Below are 25,796 nucleotides of genomic sequence, written 5' to 3'. Positions count from 1 at the left end.
CATGAAAGAATGAATGGGGCCATGTATCGTGAGATTTTGAGTGCAAACCTCCTTCCATCAGCAAGGGCATTGAAGATGAAACGTGGCTGGGTCTTTCAACATGACAATGATCCAAAGCACACCGCCAGGGCAACGAAGGAGTGGCTTCGTAAGAAGCATTTCAAGGTCCTGGAGTGGCCTAGCCAGTCTCCAGATCTCTACCCTATAGAAAACCTTTGGAGGGAGTTGAAAGTCCGTGTTGCCAAGCGAAAAGCCAAAAACATCACTGCTCTAGAGGAGATCTGCATGGAGGAATGGGCCAACATACCAACAACAGTGTGTGGCAACCTTGTGAAGACTTACAGAAAACGTTTGACCTCTGTCATTGCCAACAAAGGATATATCACAAAGTATTGAGATGAAATTTTGTTTCTGACCAAATACTTATTTTCCACCATAATATGCAAATAAAATGAAAAAAAAAACAGACAATGTGATTTTCTGGATTTTTTTTTCTCAGTTTGTCTCCCATAGTTGAGGTCTACCTATGATGTAAATTACAGAGGCCTCTCATCTTTTTAAGTGGTGCAACTTGCACTATTGCTGACTGACTAAATACTTTTTTTCCCCACTGTATACCTTAGATAACAATATACTCATATCCATTAATGGCACATCTGATTGGGAGACGATATGATGGATCACTCACAACTATATTTGTTATACATCAAGTATTAAAGTGCTATTGCATAAATTCTAAATCCCTTATACTATGTGAGTGGGTTAGATCTAACAAATCAAATGTGGATGCATAGAAACCACTATACCTCTAAATATAGATGGTTTTAGATATTATAATCACTACAGTGTTATAATTGCACAAAGTGGAGGAGATACATAAAACGGGATCATCTTACCAATCAAAAGCTGTGTGGATCAGAACAAATAGCATCCCCAATGTGTATTTCGTGTGGGATTCCTCAGGGGCTTATCTGAAAAGTTTACAAGGAAAAAATCGCACCAAAAAAATACTAAATCTGCAACGTGTGTGCACATAGCCTAAGGCTACTTTCAGACATCAGTTTTTTAGCATCAGGCGCGATGCGGCGAAAAATGTAAAAGCCGGATCCGGCGCCGGTTGTCACCGGATCCGGCTTTTATCCCATAAACTAGCATTATCGCCGCATTGCGCCTGATGGATATGCGGTGTGTCCGGCTTTTGCCGGATACGGCAAAAAATGCCTGTCTGGCGTCTGCAAAAAACGTTCCCTGCAACGTTTTTTTGCAACGCCGGAATGGTTTTTTACACAGCGCATGCCGGGACACTGTGAGTGTTAACCCAACAAGTGCCCGGAAAGAGAGAGATCTCTCTCTCTGACGCCCGGACACTGAGTGTTAACCCCACATGTGTCTCTCTTTTTCTAACCGCCACCCCTTCCCCCATACCCTTCGGTGGCTGTCTCTCTCGTCCCCGATGTATCTTCCTCCTGCGGCTCCTTTAAATCCTGTCCGAGCTGTATCAGACGCCGCATACACATCCGGTGTCACCGCTGCAGGCCGGATCCGGCAGCTTGGTTTTTCGCCGCACGCCGTCGGACCCCACACACCGGATGTCTGAAAGTAGCCTAATAATGTTTTTTTATGTGAAAGGTTCCCTTTAAGTTTGGACAATATAATTGTTAGTAGGCTTTTCTATAGAGATTATTTGTTAGCATTCATGTCAATATTATCACAGGCTGGAAAAACAACAGATATATACATTAGATAACACATCATTCAAGTTAGGTGATTTTACAGCTCATCTCCTCCTCCTCCCAGCACAATGACCTCTGCACAGGTCACAGAGGATGGCCACATCACTCTCCCATAAAAGTCAGCTAACATCTCCAGTCTACAGTTTCATATGGTCCATTTCGCTACTGTAAAACATATCTCTCAATGCTGATAACTCCAGTGCAGGCAGAACTGATCTCTTCATAATCATGTACAGAAAAATAAAATACAAAAAATCTACATTCCAATTAGGGAAAATAAAACAAATATGTATACACATCCAGTTTTAAATAGTAAAAATATACACATTTTTTTATTAAAAACTATGGCTTTAACACCTTTTTTTTCAAGCTTTTCGATGCCTTTTTTATTTTTTAACAATGAAAACGTCTGTGTGCAGACTGTGCAATAATTCACTAGGATCTTTAAAGTAACACTTGGCCTAGTGATTTTGTCCTAAAGAAATTTCCGTAATAACACCAACAAAATCATGCCGAAAAAAGGTGCAAAACGCTGTATGTAAATCCAACCTTAAAAAAAGAAAAAAAAAACATGTTAAAAGCTGGCCAAATTTTTAGTGTTTTTGTAATTTTATTATTATTTTATTATTTTTTAATTTATTTTAACAATCTGCATATTACAATACAGAAGGTCAAACCTTCATTATATATACACATTGTGGCTTGTCAGCATGAAAACTATCCTAAAAATACAGTGCCAATGTAGTCTAATCAGATTATGGCTTTCTTTTATTTAAAGCTTGTTTGAAGGTGAGGGTAATTATCTTCTAGGTGTAAGACCTTTGGTTAAAACATTTTGTAGATGATCCCCAATGTGTTAACTGACGAGGGGCAGTACCCCGAAACACAGTGTCTGCAAATTGAGATTCTGGCTTGGCTTTTATTCTTAGTCATGTAACAAGGCTCGTTAAAGGGTCGACACTGACTTTTAGGATTGCTACTTCCAATAGGTGGCACTAGAGCTCTAGTCCTCTTCCACTCTGGAGACAATTTGCATAATTAGCATATTTCCCAGAGGAGCATTTCGGCTTTAATTCTCCTCATCTCGACATGTTTAGCATGTCATTCTCCGCAAGGAGAAATTATACTTCTTGGATATCGGTCAGACGCCTCTCTCACAGCCAAAGCAGATCTCACACTTTGCACTGACGAGGGGCAGTACCCCGAAACACAGTGTCTGCAAATTGAGATTCTGGCTTGGCTTTTATTCTTAGTCATGTAACAAGGCTCGTTAAAGGGTCGACATTGCCTTTTAGGATTGCTACTTCCAATAGGTGGCACTAGAGTTCTAGTCCTCTTCCTCTCTGGAGACAATTTGCATAGTTAGAATATAAAAAACAACTCTTTCCTCAATTATCATACTATATTTTTCAGACTATAAGATGCACCTCCATATACAGTAGGGCGCGACCCATATTTTACCAAGAAAAAATAAAGAAAACATATTTTGTACTCTAGTAACCTAAGGAAGTGGAGGAGCCAATGGCACTAAGTATTGCATACTGAAAGAGGCCGGCCCTCCCTCCTTCATATTACATACCATTCAGCCAATGACCGAAAAAGCCTTTTATGCTTTCTACCTAATAAACTGCTTTTGCATAGTTCATCCTGCTAAAGATGAAACAATCTGCAATGCACTTAAAGAGTGACTGCAAACTTATCATTCTGGACAGGACAACCCCTTTAAGTATTTTGCCCAACATATCAATTTGACGTGATGCTTTTTTCATCTTTGGAGGGTGCAGCCAGGCCCTGTAGTATTGGTGTTGGGAATTAGGTTGTCTGTCCTTGTGGAGTGCATGTACTTAATGCATGTTAATCCACCTCTAACAGTATGGGCATGTCCATGATAATAAATGGGAAATGTTTAAGAACATCCTAAATAGGCACTGTAAATGGTTTATACTTTGTGGGAATAAAAGGACAAGAAATAGGAAAAACCCAATGTGACTAAGGAATAAAAGGACAAGAAATAGGAAAAACCCAATGTGACTAAACAAAGACGTAAGAGGGGCAATTAACAGTATAAAGAAAGCATTTAAGCTTCTAAAGCAGGATGGCACTGGTGAAGCTCTAAAAAACTATAGGGATAAAAATACTTTATCTAAAAAACTAATTAAAGCTGCCAAAAAGGAAACAGAGCAGCACATTGCTAAGGAGAGTAAAACTAATCCCAAACTGTTTTTCATCTATATCAATAGTAAAAGAATCAAAAGTGAAAGTGTAGGCCCCTTAAAAAATTGTGAGGAAAGAATGGTTGTAGATGACAAAGAAAAACCTAATATATTAAACACCTTCTTCTCCACAGTATTCACGGTGGAAAATGAAATGCTAGGTGAAATGCCGAGAGACAAATAAAACCCTATATTAAGGGTCACCAATCTAACACTAGAAGAGGTGCGAAAATGGCTAAATAAGATTAAAATAGATAAATCTCCGGTTCCGGATGGTATACACCCATGAGTACTAAGAGAAATAAGTAATGTAATAGACAAACCATTATTTTTTATATTTAGGGACTCTATAGTGACGGGATCTGTTCCACAGGACTGGCGCATAGCAAATGTGGTGCCAATATTCAAAAAGGGCTCTAAAAGTTAACCTGGAAATTATAGGCCAGTAAGTCTAACCTCTATTGTTAGGAAAATATTTGAAGGGATTCTGAGGGATGTTATTCTGGATTATCTCAATGAGAATAACTGTTTAACTCCATATCAGCATTGTTTTATGAGGAATCGCTCCTGTCAAACCAATCTAATCAGTTTTTATGAAGACGTAAGCTATAGACTGGACCAAGATGAGTCATTGGACGTGGTATATCTTGATTTTTCCAAAGCGCTTGATACCGTGCCACACAAAAGGTTGGTACACAAAATGAGATTGCTGGGTCTGGGGGAAAATGTGTGTAAATGGGTAACTGGCTTTGTGATAGAAAGCAGAGGGTGGTTATAAATGGTATATTCTCTAACTGGGTCGCTGTGACCAGTGGGTTACCGTAGGGGTCGGTGTTGGGACCTATTCTCTTCAACGTATTTATTAACGATCTGATAGAAGGTTTACACAGTAAAATATCGATATTTGCAAATGATACAAAACTATGTAAAGCAGTCAATACAAGAGAAGATAGTATTCTACTACATATGGATCTGGATGAGTTGGAAACATCGGAAGAAGGAATCAATATCACCATTACACACTGAACGGGAAACCACTGGGTAAATCTGGCATGGAGAAGGACTTGGGGATCCTAGTTAATGATAAACTTACCTGTAGCAGCCAGTGCCAGGCAGTGACTGCCAAGGCAAACAGGATCATTGGATGCATTAAAAGAGGTCTGGATACACATGATGAGAGCATTATACTGCCTCTGCAAAAATCCCTGGTTAGGCCACACATGGAGTACTGTGTAAAGTTTTGTGCACCGATGCTCAGGAAAGATATAATGGAACTAGAGTGAGTACAAAGGAGGGCAACAAAATTAATAAAGCGGATAAGGGGGAACTGCAATACCCAGAGAGATTAGCAAAATTAGGATTATTTAGTCTAGAAAAAAGATGACTGGGGGGCGATCTAATAACCATGTATAAGTATATAAGGCGACAATACAAATTTCTCTCCGAGGATCTGTTTATACCAAGGAAGGTGTCGGTCACAAGGTGGCATTCTCTACGTCTGGAGGAGAGAAGGTTTTTCCACCAATGTAGAAGAGGATTCTTTACTGTTTGGACAGTGAGAATCCGGAATTCCTTGCCTGAGGAGGTGGTGATAGCGAACTCAGTCAAGGGGTTTAAGTTTGGCCTGGATGTCCTCCTGGAGCGTAACAATATTGTATCTTACAGTTATTAGGTTCTTTAGAAGGACATAGATCTGGGGATTTATTCTGACGGAATATAGGCTGAACTGGATGGACAAATGTCTTTTTTCGGCCTTGCTAACTATGTTACTATGTCACCAATAGGCTGTAAGGAGGCATGGTGCACTACACGTGTCTATTTGACTAGTGCCTTTTACAAGACTTGTGCATGTGTAATACCAATCAACCGCCTCCCTTTCCCCATGGATGGTAGGTGTCTGAGCAGTTGATCATTAGAATTTTGTACCTATACTACCTGCACCATTATCATGTTGATCTATTGCATCCTGCAGACCATTAGTAATGCGACCAGTTATAGGTAAATATGGCTGTTTTTTTGTGATGATTTGCTAATCTAGTAATACAACCTACATAAGGATTTATCAGTATACAGTATATTTGAGACTTCCTACAGGCAGCATACAACCAGCCAATATGCATGCTCCTGGCGGTCTCAAAGTTGCAGGATTATGTTCACATCCATAGCAGATCTTTAGGCCAATGTTAGGCTCCCAACTGCCTTGTCAATTCAATGGTACTACACAATTAATTTTTTGTGATTCCAATGGGCTTAAAAAGGGTACCCATCTGCAAGGAATTTGTATGTTCTCCCCGTGTTTGCGTGGGTTTCCTCCAGGTTTTCCAGTTTCCTCCCACATTCCAAAGACATACTGATAGGGAATTTATATTGTGAGCACCATTGGGAACAGTGATGATAATGTATGTAAAGCGCTGCGGAATAAAATAGTGCTATATAAGCAAAAACATAATATCAACTGAAGTCAGCTGCAGAAAAGCATCACAAAGGAAGAAACACAGTATTTGGTGACTTCCAGACTTCAGACATTCATTGCCTGCAAAGGATTCTCTACAAAAATATTAAGGCTGAGTTCACACGTCGGTTTTTTTCGCATTTTCGCGGCAGTTTTAAATGCGCGATTTTGCTGCGAAAACGCGAAAAATAAGCATCCCATGCATCCCTATGGGATTCCGCAATGCTGTGCTAATGCTGCGGTTTTTACCGCGGCTGAATCGCTTCGCGGTAAAAAACGCAGCATGCTCATTAATATAGCGGAATCGCTGCGATCCCGCACCCATAGGAATGCATTGTTCTGCTTATTTTCCGCATGTGGCTGTGAACACCATGTGAAAAGTAAGCAGAACATTTGCGGATGGTACCCACGGTCCGGAGGAGAGGAGATTGTCCTCCGGGCTCTGGGTACCATATCCCTGTAAAAAAATAGAATTTAAAATAAAAAATATTGTTATTCTCACCTTCCGGCGTCCCTTCCCGCCTCTCTCCATGCTCCCGGTCCCAGTAATCCTTTGCAAGAATGACCGCGATGACGTCCGTTCTCGCGGGATCGTGAAGTCTCGAGATCATTCGCGTGACGTCTTCGCGAATGACCACGAGACGTCGCGATCCCGCGAGAACGGACATCATCGCGGTCATTCTCGCAAAGGATTACTGGGATCGGGAGCGTGGAGAGAGGCGGGAAGGCTGCGCGGGACGCCGGAGGGTAAGAATACCAATATTTTTTATTTTTTTTATTATTTTTTGCATCCTATCTTTTACTATTGATGCCGCATAGGCAGCCTCAATAGTAAAAAGTTGTTCACACTAGTCAAACACTATGTTTGACAAGTGTGACCAACCTGTCAAGCAGTTCTCCAAGCGATGCTACAGAAGCTAATTACGCTTGCAAAACGCTAGTTTTTCCGAGGGAAAATCGCGGGAATTTAAAATGTGATTTTCCCGCGGAATGGAATCCGGAATTCTCGCAGTAATTTCCACGAGAGTTCTGCTAAGTGTGAATGTAGCCTTAATATGAATATTTTTTTTATGGTAAAGTTCATTTGTCCAATTACTTTTGAGCCCCTGAAATGAGAAGGGAGGCTTTGTAGAAAAATGTTTGCAATTCCTAAATGTTTCACAAGATATTTTTGTTCAACACCTTTTAAATAACCTGAAAATCTACATTTCAATTGCATCTCATTTGTTTAATTCTAATAAAGTGGCACACAGAACCCAAATCGCGAAGATTCAGTCACTGTCCAAATATTTCTGGACTTAACTGTATATTCACTTTTAAGAAACTAATATTCTTTTCTTCTAATTATCCTGGTATGATTAGCAGAAACTAACCTTCTTCATTAAATGGAAAAGGAGTCTCCTCCAATCTTTCAAGCTTCTTTATGTCTCCTTGTCCAAACATGTTGAGATCTTTATTTTGGCATTCAAAGTTCTTATTATTGCCAACCTCTTCCTGAAGGAGAATATAGATTTCTGAATCAGTCATTTTCTTCTATCTGTAAGTGTTCATGCAGTCTTGCCTACTTTGTGTCTTGCTCACCTTTTTAGTCGATGCTGAACCTTTCCCCTCTATCTCTAGATATAGTTCTTGAATCAGCTGCTGTATCATTAGTCTCTGAACTGTACATTGGGATAAAAAGTCATCTTTAGTCCTTGAAGACCTTTGAGGAGCTATGATCTTTGATTGTAAAACTTCTGCCACTGGTTCATCAACAGTCCAGTCCAACAAGAGAACCTGAAATGTTTGTAAAGGCGGAAATGATCATACAATTACTGTACTGTTACTGCTAGTGTCATGTTTTCCATACTTGATTGCATCCATCACATAAAATAATTTTCTATTTTACACTCAACCAGTGATATCTTGGCTGCGGTGAAGCGGTGTCCCAGGGTCGCTGCTGGAGGAGGCAGGAGTGGGGTGATGCTGCAGGTCACATGCTGGGATGAGGGGGTGTCTGATGTGCAGTCCGCCGCTGCAGGTGTCCGATGCTGCGGAGTGTCCGATGCTGCGGGGGCTCTGTCGACATTTTGTGAAAGTCAGCGCTGAAACCTCATTTCCCGAGATCTTGATGCCAAGATCTCCATCTGCGCATGCGCCGTCATCCGGTGGCCATTTTCCCGGAGTCCACTGCACAGGAAATCACGGAACTGCCGGGGGCTTTGGCTTTTCACAAAATGTTGGCAGAGCCCCCCGCAGCACCAGAGACCCCAGCAGCACCGCCGGAGACCCCAGAAGCACTGCCGGAGACCCCAGAAGCACCGTTGGACACCCCAGCACCACTGCCGGACAATCCCTCATCCCAGCCTGCAGCAATGGTACCGGTAAGGTATATACGCATTATAAGACGCACCCCCATTTCTCCCCCACATTTAGGGGAAAAAAGTGCGTCTTATAATCCGTAAAACAAGGTATCTTCAAACTGGGCCCCATTTACCAAAGTCTATGATCTATTTGTATGAAAGGCTAACTTGTTGTGAGTCAATTACTAGCATTGAAAGTGTGACACAACATCTTAGGCACGCTGCCACTGAAATGGAAGGCTGTTTGCTTAGAATGTGTATTCTGTCAAACATTACAATGAAATTATTTGACTGTTTCCATATTTCATGTTGACTATAGTGATTGGGGAAATGCAGAAGAGCAGCAATAGGTCACTGTAACGAAGGTTAGAAACGGGGTTAAGTAGAGTTAAAGAATTTATTCAATAGTTTTTTTGCATGTTAAAATGTGCAAATAGTGGTTTTAAAATTGAAAAAGATATTTTATGATACTTCTCCACTTCACTGCTCCTGTCGTCCATTGAATTCCCTGCTCCCTCTTCCGGCATGGAATGTCAAGTGACCATTGATGCAGTTTTGCACCATCAGAGCCGGAAAAGAGAGGTAGACTATCTCACTGACTGGCTGCAGCAGTTACGCAAAAGTCTCTTGTTGGAAGAAGTAAGTTGAATAAAAGTATTGAAAGTAGTGTGGAGGAGTGATGAAGGTTTAATATGTGAATATCTTTCTTTGGTTTGTTTTTCACTTTAGACTGCGATCAGCCCAAGGATGTATTTTAACTGCAAATTGACCTTGGATAAAATATTGAAGAAAGAAATAAGATGTTCCAGAGAGCTAGTAAAAGGGAAGTTTAGTAGATGGAGGGATTTTGTTTAAGAAACAAAAAAGGCTCTATTTAGCAGAAAAAATAAGGGGATGGTTTTTCCGGTAGTCAAAAGAGGGTGAATCAGTTGTAGTTTTTGTTTTACCTGGAACCCTTGAAAAGTACTCTCACATTTATACAGATAGAAACAACTTGGCAAACATCAAATTGTTGCAGCTGACTGGTGACAACTTGCTGGCTTGGTGATGGTGGAAAAGTGGGATAATGCTAGTGAGCTCTACGTTTTAGTGGTGGACCCTTCACCTAAGGCCATGATGGATTTATGAGACTAAAGTTAGGGCAGTTAGGAAACCTTTGATGCAGCATGACACCTGTCAGTGAGGAGGACACAATTGTTGGTCCTAAATTTCATTCTACGATGACCGATGGATCAACCAGTTGCAAGTATGGCCTAGTATGTGTGGTGTCATTAACCCCTTTCCTACAATGGACATAATATTCCATCCATGTGACCTGGGACCTAAGTCCCATGGACGGAATATTACGTCATAGTGATCAGCGGCGCCCGCCCACGTGGTGAGCGCCGCTGATCGTGGCTGGGTGTCAGCTGATTATCACAGCTGACACCTGGCACAATGTGTCAGGGGCGGTCACGGACCGCCCCCGACATGATAACCCCTGGCACACCGCGATCAAACACGATCGTGGTGTACCGGGGGTTAAAGGGAAGCATCAGCAGGGAGGGGGCTCCCTCCATGCTTCCCTGAGCCCCTCACAGCAGCGTAATGTGCAGCGCTGCTGCGGGGGGCTCCTTCCCTACAGGTCCCTGAATCCAAGATGGCGACGGGGATCTTCGGGGGCCTGCAGGGAACTGGCTTCCTCATGCCTGCAAAGCGCAGGCAAGGTGGAAGCCTGCAGCACTGCCTGTGACAGATTGCTGATCTGTCACAGTGATCTGTGATGTGACAGATCAGCGATCTGTCACAGGACAGTGATGTCCCACCTGGGACAATGTAATAAAGTTAAAAAAAAGAAAAAAAAAGGGTAAAAATAATTTTAAAAAAATCGCTAAATAAATTGGAAAAAAAAAATATTCCCTAATAAATTCATTTTTTGGAAATAAAAAAAAAAACAATAAAAGTACACATATTTGGTATCGCCGTGTCCGTAACGACCCGCCCTATAAAACTGTCCCATTAGTTAACCCCTTTAGCGAACCCCTTAAAAAATAAAAATAAAAAACGAAGCAAAAAATAATGATTTATTATCATACCGCCGAACAAAAAGTGCAATAACGCACGATCAAAAAGACGCATATAAATATCCATGGTACCGCTGAAAATGTCATCTTGTCCTGCAAAAAACGAGCCATGACACAGTGTCATCAGCAAAAAATAAAAAAGTTATAACTCGCAGAATAAAGCGAAGCAAAAATAATTATTTTTTATATAAAATTGTTTTCATTGCATAAAAGCGCTAAAACATAAAAAAAGGCACAAATGAGGTATCGCTGTAACCGTACTGACCCGAAGAATAAAACTGTTTTATCAATTTTACCGCACGCGGAACGGTGTAAACGCACCCCCCAAAAGAAATTCATGAAACGCTGGTTTTTGTTCATTCTGCGTCCCAAAAATCGGAATAAAAAGCGATCAAAAGATGTCACGTGCCTGAAAATGATACCAATAAAAATGTCAACTCGTCCCACAAAAATTAAGACCTCATATGACTCAGTGGGTCAAAATATGGAAAAATTATAGCTCTCAATATGTGGTGATGCAAAAACTATTTTTACAATAAAAAGCGTCTTTTAGCGTGTGACAGCTGCCAAAAATAAAAACCTGCTATAAATAGTAAATCAAACCCCCCGTTATCACCCCCTTAGTTAGGGAAAAATAATAAAATTAAAAAAATGTATTTATTTCCATTTTCCCATTAGGGTTAGGGCTAAGGCTAGGGCTAGGGTTAGGGCTGAGATTAGGGTTAGGGGTGTGTTGGGGTTAGGGTTGGAGTTAGAATTGGGGGGTTTCCACTGTTTGGGCACATCAGGTGCTCTCCAAACGCATCATGGCATCTGATCTCAATTCCAGCCAATTCTGCGTTGAAAAAGTCAAATGGTGCTCCTTCCCTTCCAAACTCTGCCATGCGCCAAAACAGTGTTTTACCCCCACATATGGGGTATCAGCCTACTCAGGACAAATTGCAAAACAACTTTTGGGCTCCAATTTCTCCTGTTACCCTTAAGAAAATAAAAAATTGGGGGCAAAAATATCATTTTTGTGGAAAAAAATGTTTTTTTTATTTTCACGCCCGGGCGTTATAAGCTTCTGTGATGCGCTTGGGGGTTCAAAGTGCTCACCACACATCTAGATAAGTTCCGTGGGGTGTCTAGTTTCCAAAATGGGGTCACTTGTGGGGAATTTGAATAGTTTAGGCACATCAGAGGCTCTCCAAACGCACATGACACCCGCAGACCATTCCATCAAAGTCTGCATTCCAAAACGTCACTACTTCCCTTCCAAGCCCGACGTGTGCTCATACAGTAGTTTTCTCCCACATATGAGGTATCAGTGTACTCAGGACAAATTGGACAACAATTTTTGGGGTCCAATTTTTCCTGGTACCCTTGGGAAAATAAAAAAATTGGGGACTAAATGATCATGTTTGTGGAAAAAATACAATTGTTTTATTTTCACGCCCGGGCATTATAAACTTCTGTGAAGCCCTTGGGGGTTCAACGTGTTCACCACACATCTAGATAAGTTCCTCGGGGGTATCTAGTTTCCAAAATGGTGTGATTTGTGGGGGTTTCCACTGTTTTGGTACATCAGCGGCTTTCCAAACACGACATGGTGTCCGATCTCAATTCCAGCCAAAAAAGTAAAATGGCGCTGCTTCCCTTCCGAGCTCTGCCATGCGCCCAAATAGTCATTTACACCCACATATGGGGTATCAGCGTACTCAGGGCAAATTGCACAATAACTTTTAAGATCCTGTTACCTTTGGGAAAATAAAAATTGAGGGTGAAAAGATCATTTTTGTGGAAAAAATATGATTTTTTAATTGTACTGCTGTACGTTATAAACTTCTGTGAAGCCCTTGTGGGTTCAAAGTTCTCACCACATATCTAGATAAGTTCCTTGGGGGGGTCTAGTTTCCAAAATGGGGTCACTTGTGGGGGGTTTCCACTGTTTAGGTACATCAGGGGCTCTCCAAACTTGACATGGCGTCCGATCTGAATTCCAGCCAATTTTGCATTGAAAAAGTCAAACGGCGCTCCTTCCCTTCTGAGCTCTGCCATGCACCGAAACAGTGGTTCCCCCCTACATATCAGGTATCAGCGTACTCAGGACAAATTGCACAATAACTTTTGCAGTCCAATTTCTCCTGTTACCCTTGGTAAAATAAAAAAAATTGAATCTGAATTATTTTTTATGTGAAAAAAAGTTAAATGTTCATTTTTTTTAAATATTCAAAAAACTCCTGTGAAGCACCTGAAGGGTTAATAAACTTCTTGAATGTGGTTTTGAGCACCTTGAGGGGTGCAGTTTTTAGAATGGTGTCACTTTTGCGTATTTTCTATCATATAGACCCCTCAAAGTGGCTTCAAATGTGATGTCGTCCGTAAAAATAAAATGGTGTTGCAAAAATGAGAAATCGCTGGTCAACTTTTAACCCTTATAACTTCCTAACAAAAAAAAAATTTTGGTTCCAAAATTGTGCTGATGTAAAGTAAACATGTGGGAAATGTTACTTATTAAGTTTTTTGTGTACCGTATGTCTGTGATTTAAGGACATAAAAATTCAAAGTTGGAAAATTTTCACAATTTTTGCCAAATTTCTGTTTTTTTTCACAAATAAACACAAGTTATTTGAATGAAATTTTACCACTATCATGAAGTACAATATGTCACTTGAAAACAATGTCAGAATCACCGGGATACATGGAAGCATTTCAGAGTTATTACCTCATAAAGGGACAGTGGTCAGAATTGTAAAAATTGGCCCGGGAGTTAACGTGCAAACCACCCTTGGTAGTGAAGGGGTTAACAGACATAGCCCTACTGACCATGGGGTGAAATGTAGGTGCTTGACTTATGTTTAACATTTTCTAATGCTTAATAAAATCAGGGTGTAAGCTACAAAAATTATTGCATGAAAAATAATGATGTTTGTAGTTACAGATTGGGGGGCCAACGGGAGTAGCATGTTTCTTCTTTATGGACACTGACCATGCATGCATTTCACAAATCGTGTATTGGCATCCCCTTTTTTGGATCAGATACATCAATCTTTCATTTATGTTATATCCGGGTGATATTTTATAAAAGTCTTTTATAGAGCACTCCCTTTATGAAATAGCAAGAAAATATCAATTATATAGCAGACTATTACCTCTTTCATTTTTTGTCCTTCCCTTACAAGGCCAGGCACATGTGAAAAATCGGTAATTAGATCATGCATCTTTTCTCCAAAAGCTTTCAACCACGAAAATGAGACCTTCATATCAAAAGAGTGCATGAACTCATTTCGGCACTTTATTACCTCCAAAGAGAAATAATAAATACAAAATTAAAAAAAGGGTTCAGTTTTCTTAAATGGGCAGTAATTAAAGTGTGAGTAAATTGTCAAATCCATTATGTAGCCCTTCAGCAAGTAACACCAAACTACAGAGCCACTGTGAGAAGAAAGAAAGAAAGAAAGAAAGAAAGAAAGAAAGAAAGAAAGAAAGAAAGAAAGAAAGAAAGAAAGAAAAAAGGAAAGAGAATGAAGCAGCACTCTGAGGTTTCCAAAAAAATATTGACATTATTCACCCATCATTCAGTGACCGGAATGATACAGCGCCTTGACTGAGCCATTTACATTTATCAAGATATATAAAGAACCCCACATATTTCAATTATTTGATCAATTATTCAGGATGGCAAGTTTTTAATTGTGTTAATGTATACAAATGCTGATGTTTTGGATCTGAATTTCATCAGTGTTTGGTCAGTGTCCATTTTAACATCAGTATGTCATTAATGTTTTTCACATATGGATAAAGTAAATAAATTACAAAGCTTATCCTATCCATCCATTCCGATGTTAATCAAAGACAACAGACAGATTGCACATGGATGCCATGCATGTGCTGTCCACGACTTTCATGAACCCATAGATTTGTATTAGTAATTTTGATCTGTGAATATGAAAAAATATACATATATCTGTGATTTCTTAGTGGACACAAACACTGTAGAAAAATACAGACATGTGAATAGTACCATAGACTTTAATAGGTATGTTTTCTAGTTGTGAAAATCATAGACAGAACAAATACATGATTCAAAGACGTCTGAATGAGGCCTTAAAGAGCTTTTTATTTGCCTTCACAAGACAGGGATATCTACATCGACTTTTCATACAGTTCCCTTAACCAGTTCACAACATTTGACGTAAGTTTACATCATGGTTGGGAAAAGGTTCCTGCAAAATGAAGTAAGCTTAAGTCATTGCAATAATGACACTGCCCAGAGCCATTTAATCCCTTAAATACCACGGTCAAGAGTGATCACAACATTTAGAAGGCTGGGAGAGGGAGGGGGATCCCTCTCCCGCCCAATTGGCACCTCCACGACGTGACACAGTAGTTGTGACAACCGGACAACCACAACATGTTCGTGGTAGTTGTGACAACTAAAGGTTACAACATGATCTCTACATCTGCTAGCTACGGTGGCCTGTTAGACCATGCCGGCAGCATAATCTAAGAGGCGTTCTGTCAGTGCAGCAGTGACAGGTATAATGCATTGCAGTACATTATATCAGTGATCAGAGTAGTAAAAGTTAAAGTCCCACTAAGTAAAAAGTGAAACAAAAAAGAAAGCGAAGCCGCACTCTGGTTCTCAAAGAAAATTTTGACTTTATTTACTCATCAATCAGTGACAGCAACGATTCAGCCCCTCCATGGAGATATATTTATAACAGCAGTGATACGGTGTTACAAGATTTAAAAACATTACCATATATATATAACTACATCAATGTAAGGCTGGTTTCACACTTGCATTGGGCAGAGCTGCGGAGGGCTGAGTAGTCCATTAAGCCCCGCCCACTGCTGGACCTCTTCCATTCAGCTCCGCCTATGTCTGCCTGCGTCCTGAGTACCTATCTTTACAATTGTGTATGCAGGCCATGTGGATGTATGCAGATGCCTCCGCTTGCGTCGTTTTGACGCTGCGCCGAACCGTGTCGAACGCAACATGTTGCATTTTGTTACAGTCAGTGCAGCGTCAAAACGACGCCAGCAGAGGCATCCGCATACATCAAAATGGCCTGCGTACCCAATGTTAAAGATAGGTACGCAGGACGGAGCTAAATAGAAGGGGTCCGGCAGTGGGCGGGGCTTAACGGAGGACGTCCACAACCCTCCGCAACTCTGCCCAACGCAAGTGTGAAACCAGCCTAAATAAAGCACCTACGGAAGAAGCAGTGCGAAACGCGTGTCGGGGCAGAAGGGATGCCCGGAGATTTCCCTCCAGCAGACATTTAAGGTAATTACTGATATCTTATTCACCCTGTGTTTGAGGCTAGCGCTGTTTTTTTAGGATACATTCAAGGAGGCAATGCTGGGTATTATTAGTTCAGCAATATATGTCTGGTTAGACAATTTGCATATTTAACATATACTGTTTTGGTGGGGTCATATATCCCCTCTTTTTTGTTTGTATCTTTAAAATTAAATATGGGTATACCTTAATTGTCCAAGACAGTGGCTGTTATGGGTGTTTTCCCATGGATTTTTGCAGTCCCTTTTTAATGGTGTGACACCTTTCGATGTACTAATGTGTCTTTTGTATTTTATGTCAATAAAGATGTGTTTTTATTAATTTATACCATTGTGTGGTACCTGAAAAAATCTTTTCTTAAATTGTGGTTACCATAAAAGTGATTATCATTGTTTGGTGGTATATAACCTTAAATGGGGATTGGTGATTTTTGGGCAATTTATGTGATTACCTAAATAATGGCATCAAAGTCTAATTTACAAAATTAATCACTAAATATAAATAAAGTGTAATAATTACTTATACTAATTAATGTAATAAGGAGGGCAGCACTAACCCAAACATAAAAGCTAGAAATAAGTTAAAATAAGATATTATCTGCATACTGTATATCCTTAGTCACAAAGTATCATCAGATGTAGATGATCGTCTATCACACTCTATAATTCTCTTATATATAAATTGAAAATAGAGAACATTTAGTAGTAGTAACCTTTTTAAAGAATTATCAGGTTTTTTTTTCTATATTTTTATGAGCATTGAGAAATGTAAATGTTACCTCTTTAACTCTCAATATGTTTGATACTCTGAAATGATCACAATTATTTATCAAGTTGAGAAGAGATGCTGCATCACATTGCTGGGGTCCATTCATTGCTTGTCCACAGGGCATATACACCTACAAAACAACCACAAATCACTGCATAAACTGCTTGTGAATTTAGAAGCTATTATAGACTGATACTGCCACAGTTATCTTCGCACATTTTCGGTGCAGATTAGGCATAAGTTTTCAAAATCTCAATTCGAATGTGCTTTACATGATCAAATCATTATTGTGCCCTATCTGTTGTGAATTTCAAATAAATTGTTACACAAATTTTAGACATGGTTGTTCATAGATTGGTGAACCTCTGACTATCTTTGCATCTGAGAGACTCTGCCTCTCTAACATTCTCTTTTTACACTCATGTGACTTAGATTAAAATTTATATTATAGCTGTTTTTCATTAGTAAGAGATTTCCAAATGATTTAATTCTTGTTTTCATTACCTTTTACACAGTCACAACTTTTTTGGGGGTTGTAAGCTACACAGTGTTATCCGTCTGTTCTGACCCTTGTCCAGTTATAAAAAAAAAAAAAACATACAGAGCACTAGATGACTCATAGACATCTAAAAGAGGCCTTATGTATTCACACTGTCAAGGTATGCTGACTGGATAGAAAAACTGATTTGTTAGCTGCTGACATGGATCTGTCAGAAATAATGTTGTGTTACACAGTGAGATAAAGACATAGGACCTGATTCCTCAAGGTGACAAAATTCTGGAGCATAACACCTTGAAATGTCACAACATTCTTGCGCTACTCGAAGTTTTGAAAATGTTTAGCAAATTTGGTCATTTCTACAGCAGTCTCGGCCAACTTAGCCAAAGTGAGCCGAGTTGGAACATGACAAAGCCCACCAGGCAAATACATCAAAACTTATTCCACTTTAGTGACTGAAGTACATTTCTAGTGGAGGTGCAAGCCAGTCATAGGATGAGCCTAATTCTTATAGGATGAGCCTAATTCACTAATTGGTGTATGCGTTTTAACGAATTAGGTGAATCTTAATCCATTGGTCTCTTCACTAAAGGGAACCCATCACCATGAAAATGCAATCCATTCTGCTGTCATCATGTTATAGAGCAGGGGGAGCTGAACAGATTTATATATTGTTTTATGAGAAAACATTCAGTGTGACCTTTGTTTTAATAACTTAAACCTCTTCTCTTTCTGGGGTCTTTGGTCCAGTGGGCGGTCCTATCACTGACTGACAGCTTTCTCTATATAAGTGTGCATACAGAAGCAGGTATCAGTCACTGATCGGACCGTCACTGGACCAAAGACCCCAGAAAGAGCAGAGGTTTAAATGATTAAAACAAAGGTTATACTGATATTTTTCTCATAAAACTATATATCAATCTGCTCAGCTCCTTCTGCTCTATAACATGGTTGCTGCAGATTGGATGGTATTTTCAAGGTGACAAGTTCCCCTTAAGACTCGTATAAAAAACGATAATGCCTTGGGCCCATACAATGGCTATAATCATTGCATTCTCTCTGTCATACTATAAAGTCCCCATGAATATGGCACAAAAGCAATCAAAACCCGCCAACTTTGGCTGTATCGGCCGACTATTGTGTTTGGAGGCCTCACAACGCTCTCCGACAGATGATAACAAGGAAGATAAGGATCAGGTGGACAGGTAGAATTTAATTGCAAAATTCTGTTGTTCTGCAAGCAGATAAGCCACTGACAAATGATACTGGCAGTAGCTTACTCTAGTCTTCCCACAAAGTAGAACTGTGCTTTCATGTCCATGAAGTGGAGTCAGAAAACTAGCTGTCACCCAAACAACAGTTATCTAAAGTGCATGGCCGGCTTTTCCCTTAAAGAAGCACTCCCGTCAAAGTTTTTATCCTCTTACTATATTGCAATCATTATATAGCACTGTGCACTTACAATTTTACATGTTGCTCCTTAACCAGATAACTATTTTCTCCAGTCTATGTAGAAACAGAAAGTCTCTTGTCCCTGCATTTATCATTGTCCTCTTCAACTCTTGACCAAGCTGCTCCACTCGTCCCCCCTGCCAGGGACTTTTGCAGTGACTTATGGCTGATACAGGGAATATTGATCTCCTGGTTATACATAGAGCTTAGAGGGATTTAGCTAGTTAGTTTTTAATCCAATGAAGTCATAGACCTAAAGGAAAAAAGAAGAATTAAATGGGTAGAAAGGCAAAATGGGCAATTATAAGTATAAAGTGCTGTATAATGTGAAGGCTGTGATATATTAAGAGTATTAAAATGTTGATGGAAGGAGTGCTCCTTTAAGGCTGTGTGCCCAAGTTGCATTTTTTAAGCATTTTTGATGTGTTTGTCGGGGTCAAACTGCATCAAAAATGCTTAAAAGAAGCATCCCATTCATTTTAATGCATTTTGGCCTTTTTGTGCCAATGGATGCGTTTTTTACCGCTAAGGAAAAGCTTAGCGGTAAAAAACGCAGCATGTTCATTAATTTCTGCTTAGGTCCGCGTTTTTGGCTATTTCCTATAGTCCAAAAGACGCGCGGGGAAAAAAAACGCATAAAAAACGCACTTTTTTTGCGCAAAAAACACGCAACAATCGCGGGAAAAAAACGCGCGTTTTCTGGGAAGGAGACCCATTTCCTGAGCGTTTAAAAATGCTACTGTGGGCACATAGCCTAATAGTTAGAGCTATATATGTATCACATTGTGTAAATTAAAGGGTACAATCTTGTATACAGTATACAGTTCACATTGCAGTATTGCATGCAGGTTACATGAGTTTATCAGAATATGTTACAATTATATAACATCAGTATGCAATTCACTCCTTGATGACAAGACACATTACCTTAGCTACTTCCCAGTAGTGCGTAGCCCACAATGACGGATCGCTGTTTCCCCAGTATATATCTCCATTTTTGTTGTTATGATGAGACAGAATGAGTTCTTGCCATTCTGTACAAACAGGACATTTGGGCTCAAACTTGTAAGATAAAAAAAACAACAGTTTAGGTAAACTTCTGAAAGAAAATGATGGTGCGGCCATTTCTGTAAATCTAAGGCTGCATGCACACGTGGTGGATTTGTTTGCTGGCAAACCTGTTGCAGATTTATTTGATCGATTGTGGCAAATTGGCAGCAAAATCTGCATTCGTTAATAAATTTTGTTGTGGAATTATTGTAAACTTCACCCTTTGCATAAGAGGAAGAGTGGAAACCTGCAATGAATTCGTCAAAAAGAATAGATACAGTTAGGTCCATATATATTTGGACAGAGACAACATTTTTCTAATTTTGGTTCTAGACATTACCACAATGAATTTTAAACAAAACAATTCAGGTGCAGCTGAAGTTCAGACTTTCAGCTTTCATTTGAGGGTATCCACATTAAAATTGGATGAAGAGTTTAGGAGTTTCAGCTCCTTAACATGTGCCACCCTGTTTTTAAAGGGACCAAAAGTAATTGGACGATTGATTGACACCATGGACCGGTGTGGGCAATCCCTTCCTTATATCATTCTCAATTAAGCAGGTAAAAGGCCTGGAGTTGATTTGAGGTGTGGTGCTTGCATTTGGAAGGTTTTGCTGTAAAGGAAACATGCGGTCAAAGGAGCTCTCCATGCAGGTGAAACAAGCCATCTTTAACCTGCAAAAACAGAAAAAACCCATCCGAGAAATTGCCACAACATTAGGAGTGGCAAAATCTACAGTTTGGTACATCCTGAGAAAGAAAGAAAGCACTGGTGAACTCATCAATACAAAAAGACCTGGGTACCCACGGAAGACAACAGTGGTGGATGATTGCAGAATAGTCTCCATGGTGAAGAGAAACCCCTTCACAACAGCCAACCAAGTGAACAACACTCTCCAGGAGGTAGGCGTATCAATATCCAAATCTACCATAAAGAGAAGACTGCATGAAAATACAGAGGGTTCACTGCACGGTGCAAGCCACTCATAAGCATCAAGAATAAAAAGGCTAGACTGGACTTTGCTAAAAAAACATCTAAAAAAGCCAGCACAGTTCAGGAAGAACATTCTTTGGACAGATGAAACCAAGATCAACCTCTACCAGAATGATGGAAAGAGAAAAGTATGGCGAAGGCGTGGTACAGCTCATGATCCAAAGCATACCACATCCTCTGTAAAACACGGCGGAGGCAGTGTGATGGCTTGGGCATGCATGGCTGCCAGTGGCACTGGGTCATATTTGTCTCTGTCCAAATATATATGGACCTATTATTATTTCAATTTACTTTGGGTAACCCAAAAATAAACACCGCGGCCTTTACGCCAACTTCTGTTGTGTCTCAGATTTCTTTATTTACATGATATTTAGACTGTAATTTATAGGCAAATATGAGCCCATGAAAGCTCTGTAATGCGCAGGCGCTGGGCCTCTGTGACCTTTCCAGATGCCTGTGTACTGCAGGAATTTGCTCTGCCCTCAACAGGGCAGATAAGTACGTCTGCAGAGGAGCGCGATGCCGAGAAGCCATGAAGCAAGCAGGAGGGCGGCATCGAAAGATGATGGGAGGTGCCGGACCAAGACCTGCGACACACATCGGACCGGACCACCCCACATGTGAGTATAAGGCTGTATGCACACGTTGCGGATTCCGCTGCGCTTTTTTCCGCGCGGAAAAGCAGGTAAAACCGCAGGTAAAGTGACCTGCGGTTTTCCTGTGGTTTGGTCTGTGGTTTTGCCCTGCGGTTTCACACCTCTACTATGTTAAAGGTGTGAAACCGCAACGGAAACCGCCCAAACAATTGACATGCTGCGGTTTGTAAACCGCAGCAAAACCGCTCAGAAAAAAACGCACCGTCAGCACAGCGTTTTTGAAACCCCATAGGGTTTCATTGTACTGTGCTTTGTCAGCGGAACTGCTGCGTTTCCACAGGGGCAAAACCGCTGCGGAAACGCAGCAGAATCCGCACCGTGTGCACACAGCCTAATTAAAGTTGTTTTTCTTCACTTTCAGGTCAGATCGGGGGCTTGTCTACAACATTATAGAATGCTGCAGATAAAGCCTTAAAGACGGTGGCCGTAACTCGTATCGGCCAAACCTAGTGACAGGTTCGCTTTAAATACGAAGACCATGGTTGGCAAGTGTGTGGGTATTTGAAGGTCTTGTGCATGCTGCTCGGGCAACAACCTGGGTATACCAAATACCCTTGTTTTCTGTGTCTGTAGGACAGTCAAGACCGAGAAAATCACTGGACAAAGAAGAGTTGGCAGCTGAGGGTGCTCACAGTTGGTGAAAAAAAAGGTCCTCCAAGAAACTTTGGTACCTCCCTATACTGTTCTTCTACCACCTCTCCACATAACATTGGGCTTGATGAAGCAATTTGTAAAATCACTTCCAAGAGATGGGGAATGCTTCAAATACTTGGTCACAAAGTTTCCAAGCCTCTCGGAGGCAAGATTGAAGGAAGGTGTGTTCGTTGGACCAGACATTAGGAAGGTTATAGCTGATAAACAGTTTGTCAATACCATGACTGATCCTTAAAAAGATGGGTGGTTTCCATTTAAAAAGGTCGTAGAGAAATTTTTAGGTAATAAACAAGATTCTGACTACAAAAAGATCGTCGGACGAATGCTGAAAGCATTTCAAGCTTTAGGTTGCATGATGAATTTGAAAGTGCATTTCCTCCATTCCCACCTTGACTACTTTCCTGAAAATTTGGGAGCTGTGAGTGAAGAGAAAAGTGATCGATTCCACCAGGACACTAAAGAGATGGAAAGAAGATACTGTACCAGGGAAAATGGAGCATTACAATGATGGCAGACTACTGCTGGATGCTTCATAGAGACATTCCAGATGCTACGTACAAGCGTAAATGTACCAAGAGGAACCTCACAGGGAAAAAAAAAAATCGATGTTAGTGAGCGATAGTGAGCTCATTTGAGTTCAAAAATTATTTTCATGAAAAATTTGTAATAAAAGATTAATTTAATAAGTCTATTTTCATTTATTTAGCGGTATTGCCTTATTTAACATAGTTACCTAAATTCTCAGAAGATATGATGTACTATGCCAAAACGGAGATCATTTTCTGATTTGGTGCATCAAAAAACATAAAGATTACGTAGAATAACCAAAGCAGCTCTGCAAATGTTATTTATTGCTGACCTGTGTTATTGTTGTACCTGTACCCGTTCCCTTTATCCTCCCCATCCATAGAATAGATTTGTGGCTTTTTTTAACCATACATTGTAATTGCTACTTATCTATGTTCCAAATTAGCCATTGTACTTTCGTAACAGAACACCTACACCCAGAGAGTGTAGCAACTGTTGACATTTGTTGCTATATTTTTTGTCTACACGGATTAATAAGTAATCAGCCTTGGGAATTGACAAACTGGAATGAGTTTACAACAATAAGTGACAACCGAGAACAGATTAAGTAGGTTGTTAGGATAAAAGTAAAGGTAAAATAGGGTCTGTGGGAGGAATTTTACACAATTTTTATGTAGATTGATGACCACCCAGATCTTTAGAATTTCTCTCGTAACCTTTTCAAGCTTCGTACGACACAGGACAACTTCTTCCAAGTTGTTTGCGTAGAGGCATGATTCACACCAATCTTTCTTTAGAAGTTCAAATTTGTCAAAACACTTTCCTCCCTCCATTATGGATGTTTACTTAATGTATCAATAAAAGACAGGAAGGATAAAACAGTGCTTTATTACTTTTGTTAGATTGTGTTTGTGTAGAACTGTGACTTAGGTAATCATCAGATCACAATTTATTAGTAATCAATACAAAAATCAAAGTGTTTAAGTGGGTTAACAAACAATGTAAACCCTGCCCACATGAGCAGCGAACGCTTCTTTTTGGGGTGGTGCAGCGACTGTTCTCCTGGAGCTGCCTATGCACAGTAGGTCATGGCTGCTGCACTTTGCATAAGGCAGTGATGAAATTCACAAAGCTTAGCATAATGAAGAGTGCTACGTCATCTCGAGAGCACAGCCGCTGATGACAAACTCATCTGGTCTGCTGCACTCTGCGTATGCAGCAACCCGGATAACAGAAGATGAGTAGCCAGTGAGTGAAGACAGTATTGAATCAAGTGCGGCGGACTTAATCCAGTACTGTCTTCATTCATTTTTAAGAGGCGCTTTTAAAATTTTACTCCTTTTCTAATTGTAACTAGGGTTAGGGCTAGAGAATTTTTTAGGGTTAGGTTTTGGCTATGGTTATGTTTAGGGTTAGACTTACTTTTCGGCTTAGGGTTCTTTTACACTAGCCAGGTTTTTTTGCGGCCCGTTTTTACAGGCCGTATTGCCGTGATTTTTGCGGTCTCCTGCAAAAAACGGGCCGCAGAAAACCTTCTCCCTGTTGTAACAAATTGGAGGGAAAAAAACGGCAATTCGCAAATACGGTGTACCGCAAAAACAAGCTACCGTTCATTGATTTTGCCATACGGCACACGGCGCTCCGATGTATTTTTGCGGGCCGTTTTTGCGGCCCCATAGAAATCTATTGGGGCCGCAAAAATGGCCCGCAAAAACATGGCAAGTGTAAAAGAAGCCTTAGGGTAATAAAATTGATATATAAAATATGTAATAAGAAAAAACATAAAAGCAAGGTACAAAATTAGGTCTAGCTTTTTATGTTTAAAATTTTAGCAAAGAGCAGAAGAAAATAGTAGATCAAGGATGAAACTATTAGTAGATCAGTATTTTTCTCAGATTTTCATAAATGTCCTTGGAGGTTAAGAAGCTCAATATTGGACTGGTGTAAGGTACTCAGGTAGTCCTAGCAGTTTTCGGGCTCAATATACTTGCCCTACCCTTGGTGCTGGCAACCCACCCTATGCCACTAAGACCAGAGCTTGCGTATTGTGGCAGGTGAAAGTGTTGGTCTGTGCCCCCGATTTGATTTGGGGTGGCTACTAGAAGGCAAGGGATGTATTTTCCTTACTGACTTATGGAAGGCAATGAAGCGGTAACAGTATCGCCTGAGTCTAGGAGTTCACCTGTATCCTCTTCCACTTTGTATGATATTATAGGGTCATTTATCAAGTGATCCAAATTTTTTTTCCTAAAGAGCTACTTTAGTGAATAACAAAAAAAAAACAAGTTTTGCATTTTCATCTTCATCAGTTTTTTTTTTTTTATAGATTTCTTAAGTTTTGGAAAAGTCTGAATTTTGGGCTTGCAAGATGTAACTTTTTTTAATCATATCTATGGTTAGGAATAAGATAAAGAGGAGGGAGAGGCACCGTTTTATTTAGAACGGCACAGGTTTTAATTTGATATGTCACAAGATTATGGTTGTTGATATTTTGTTTTTGAGGAGTCAAATTCAACATTTTGAGGCACAATTTTGAAAAAAAACAATGTGTTACAAAATTTCCGAAATAAAAAGGCGTATGTGTTACTTGGGTTCTTGGTTACGTTTTTACAAGGATTGAATTTGGGCTCTCCTTGGGATCCTGTTGTATAGCTATATGTGGGTTGATAATCTATATAGTAAGAGTTTCGTACCCTACAGAGTTACATTGCGCCCCCCGTAAGTCGGCCCCATCACCCGTGTAAGTTTATGAACAGGTGGGAGCTGCTGGCATCACTGTTCTTCTAGGGTGCGCCATCTGTGGCTGGCACCTGTACACTTCTGGCAAATCCTGGCTAGCACCTTCCTTACCTGCTTCCCCTTCGCCCTGCAGCCATCTCCTCTGCTTTGGCAAAGTGATTCTGTCTGCCAGCTGCTGGTGAAATGCCTGCATCTCCAAGGTGATGTATTCCTGCAAGGGGTTCTGCAGCAGCAGCAGGCAGTGCCCGGCCTTCATCCAGTTCTTGTACTCTCTGCAGTGCAGCCCGTGCAGTGCCATGTTACCTGGGAACTCCTGTAATGCTGAGCTGAGACTCCAGGGTAGTAGTGATGTGACTGCTCCTC

The 25,796-nt window shown here is 40.4% G+C and overlaps 1 pseudogene; it reads right to left on the bottom strand.

The window, feature by feature from the left end:
• Window positions 1–613: 613 nt before the first annotated feature.
• On the bottom strand, window positions 614–25,795 carry LOC141080633 (uncharacterized protein CXorf38-like; annotated as a pseudogene).
• Between the last annotated feature and the right edge of the window lies 1 nt (window position 25,796).

This window comes from Dendrobates tinctorius, unplaced genomic scaffold (assembly GCF_039654945.1).
Source record: "Dendrobates tinctorius isolate UK_male_01 unplaced genomic scaffold, ASM3965494v1 ptg000016l, whole genome shotgun sequence".
Classification (NCBI taxonomy): domain Eukaryota; kingdom Metazoa; phylum Chordata; class Amphibia; order Anura; family Dendrobatidae; genus Dendrobates; species Dendrobates tinctorius.
This window is presented reverse-complemented; position numbering and strand designations above follow the sequence as displayed.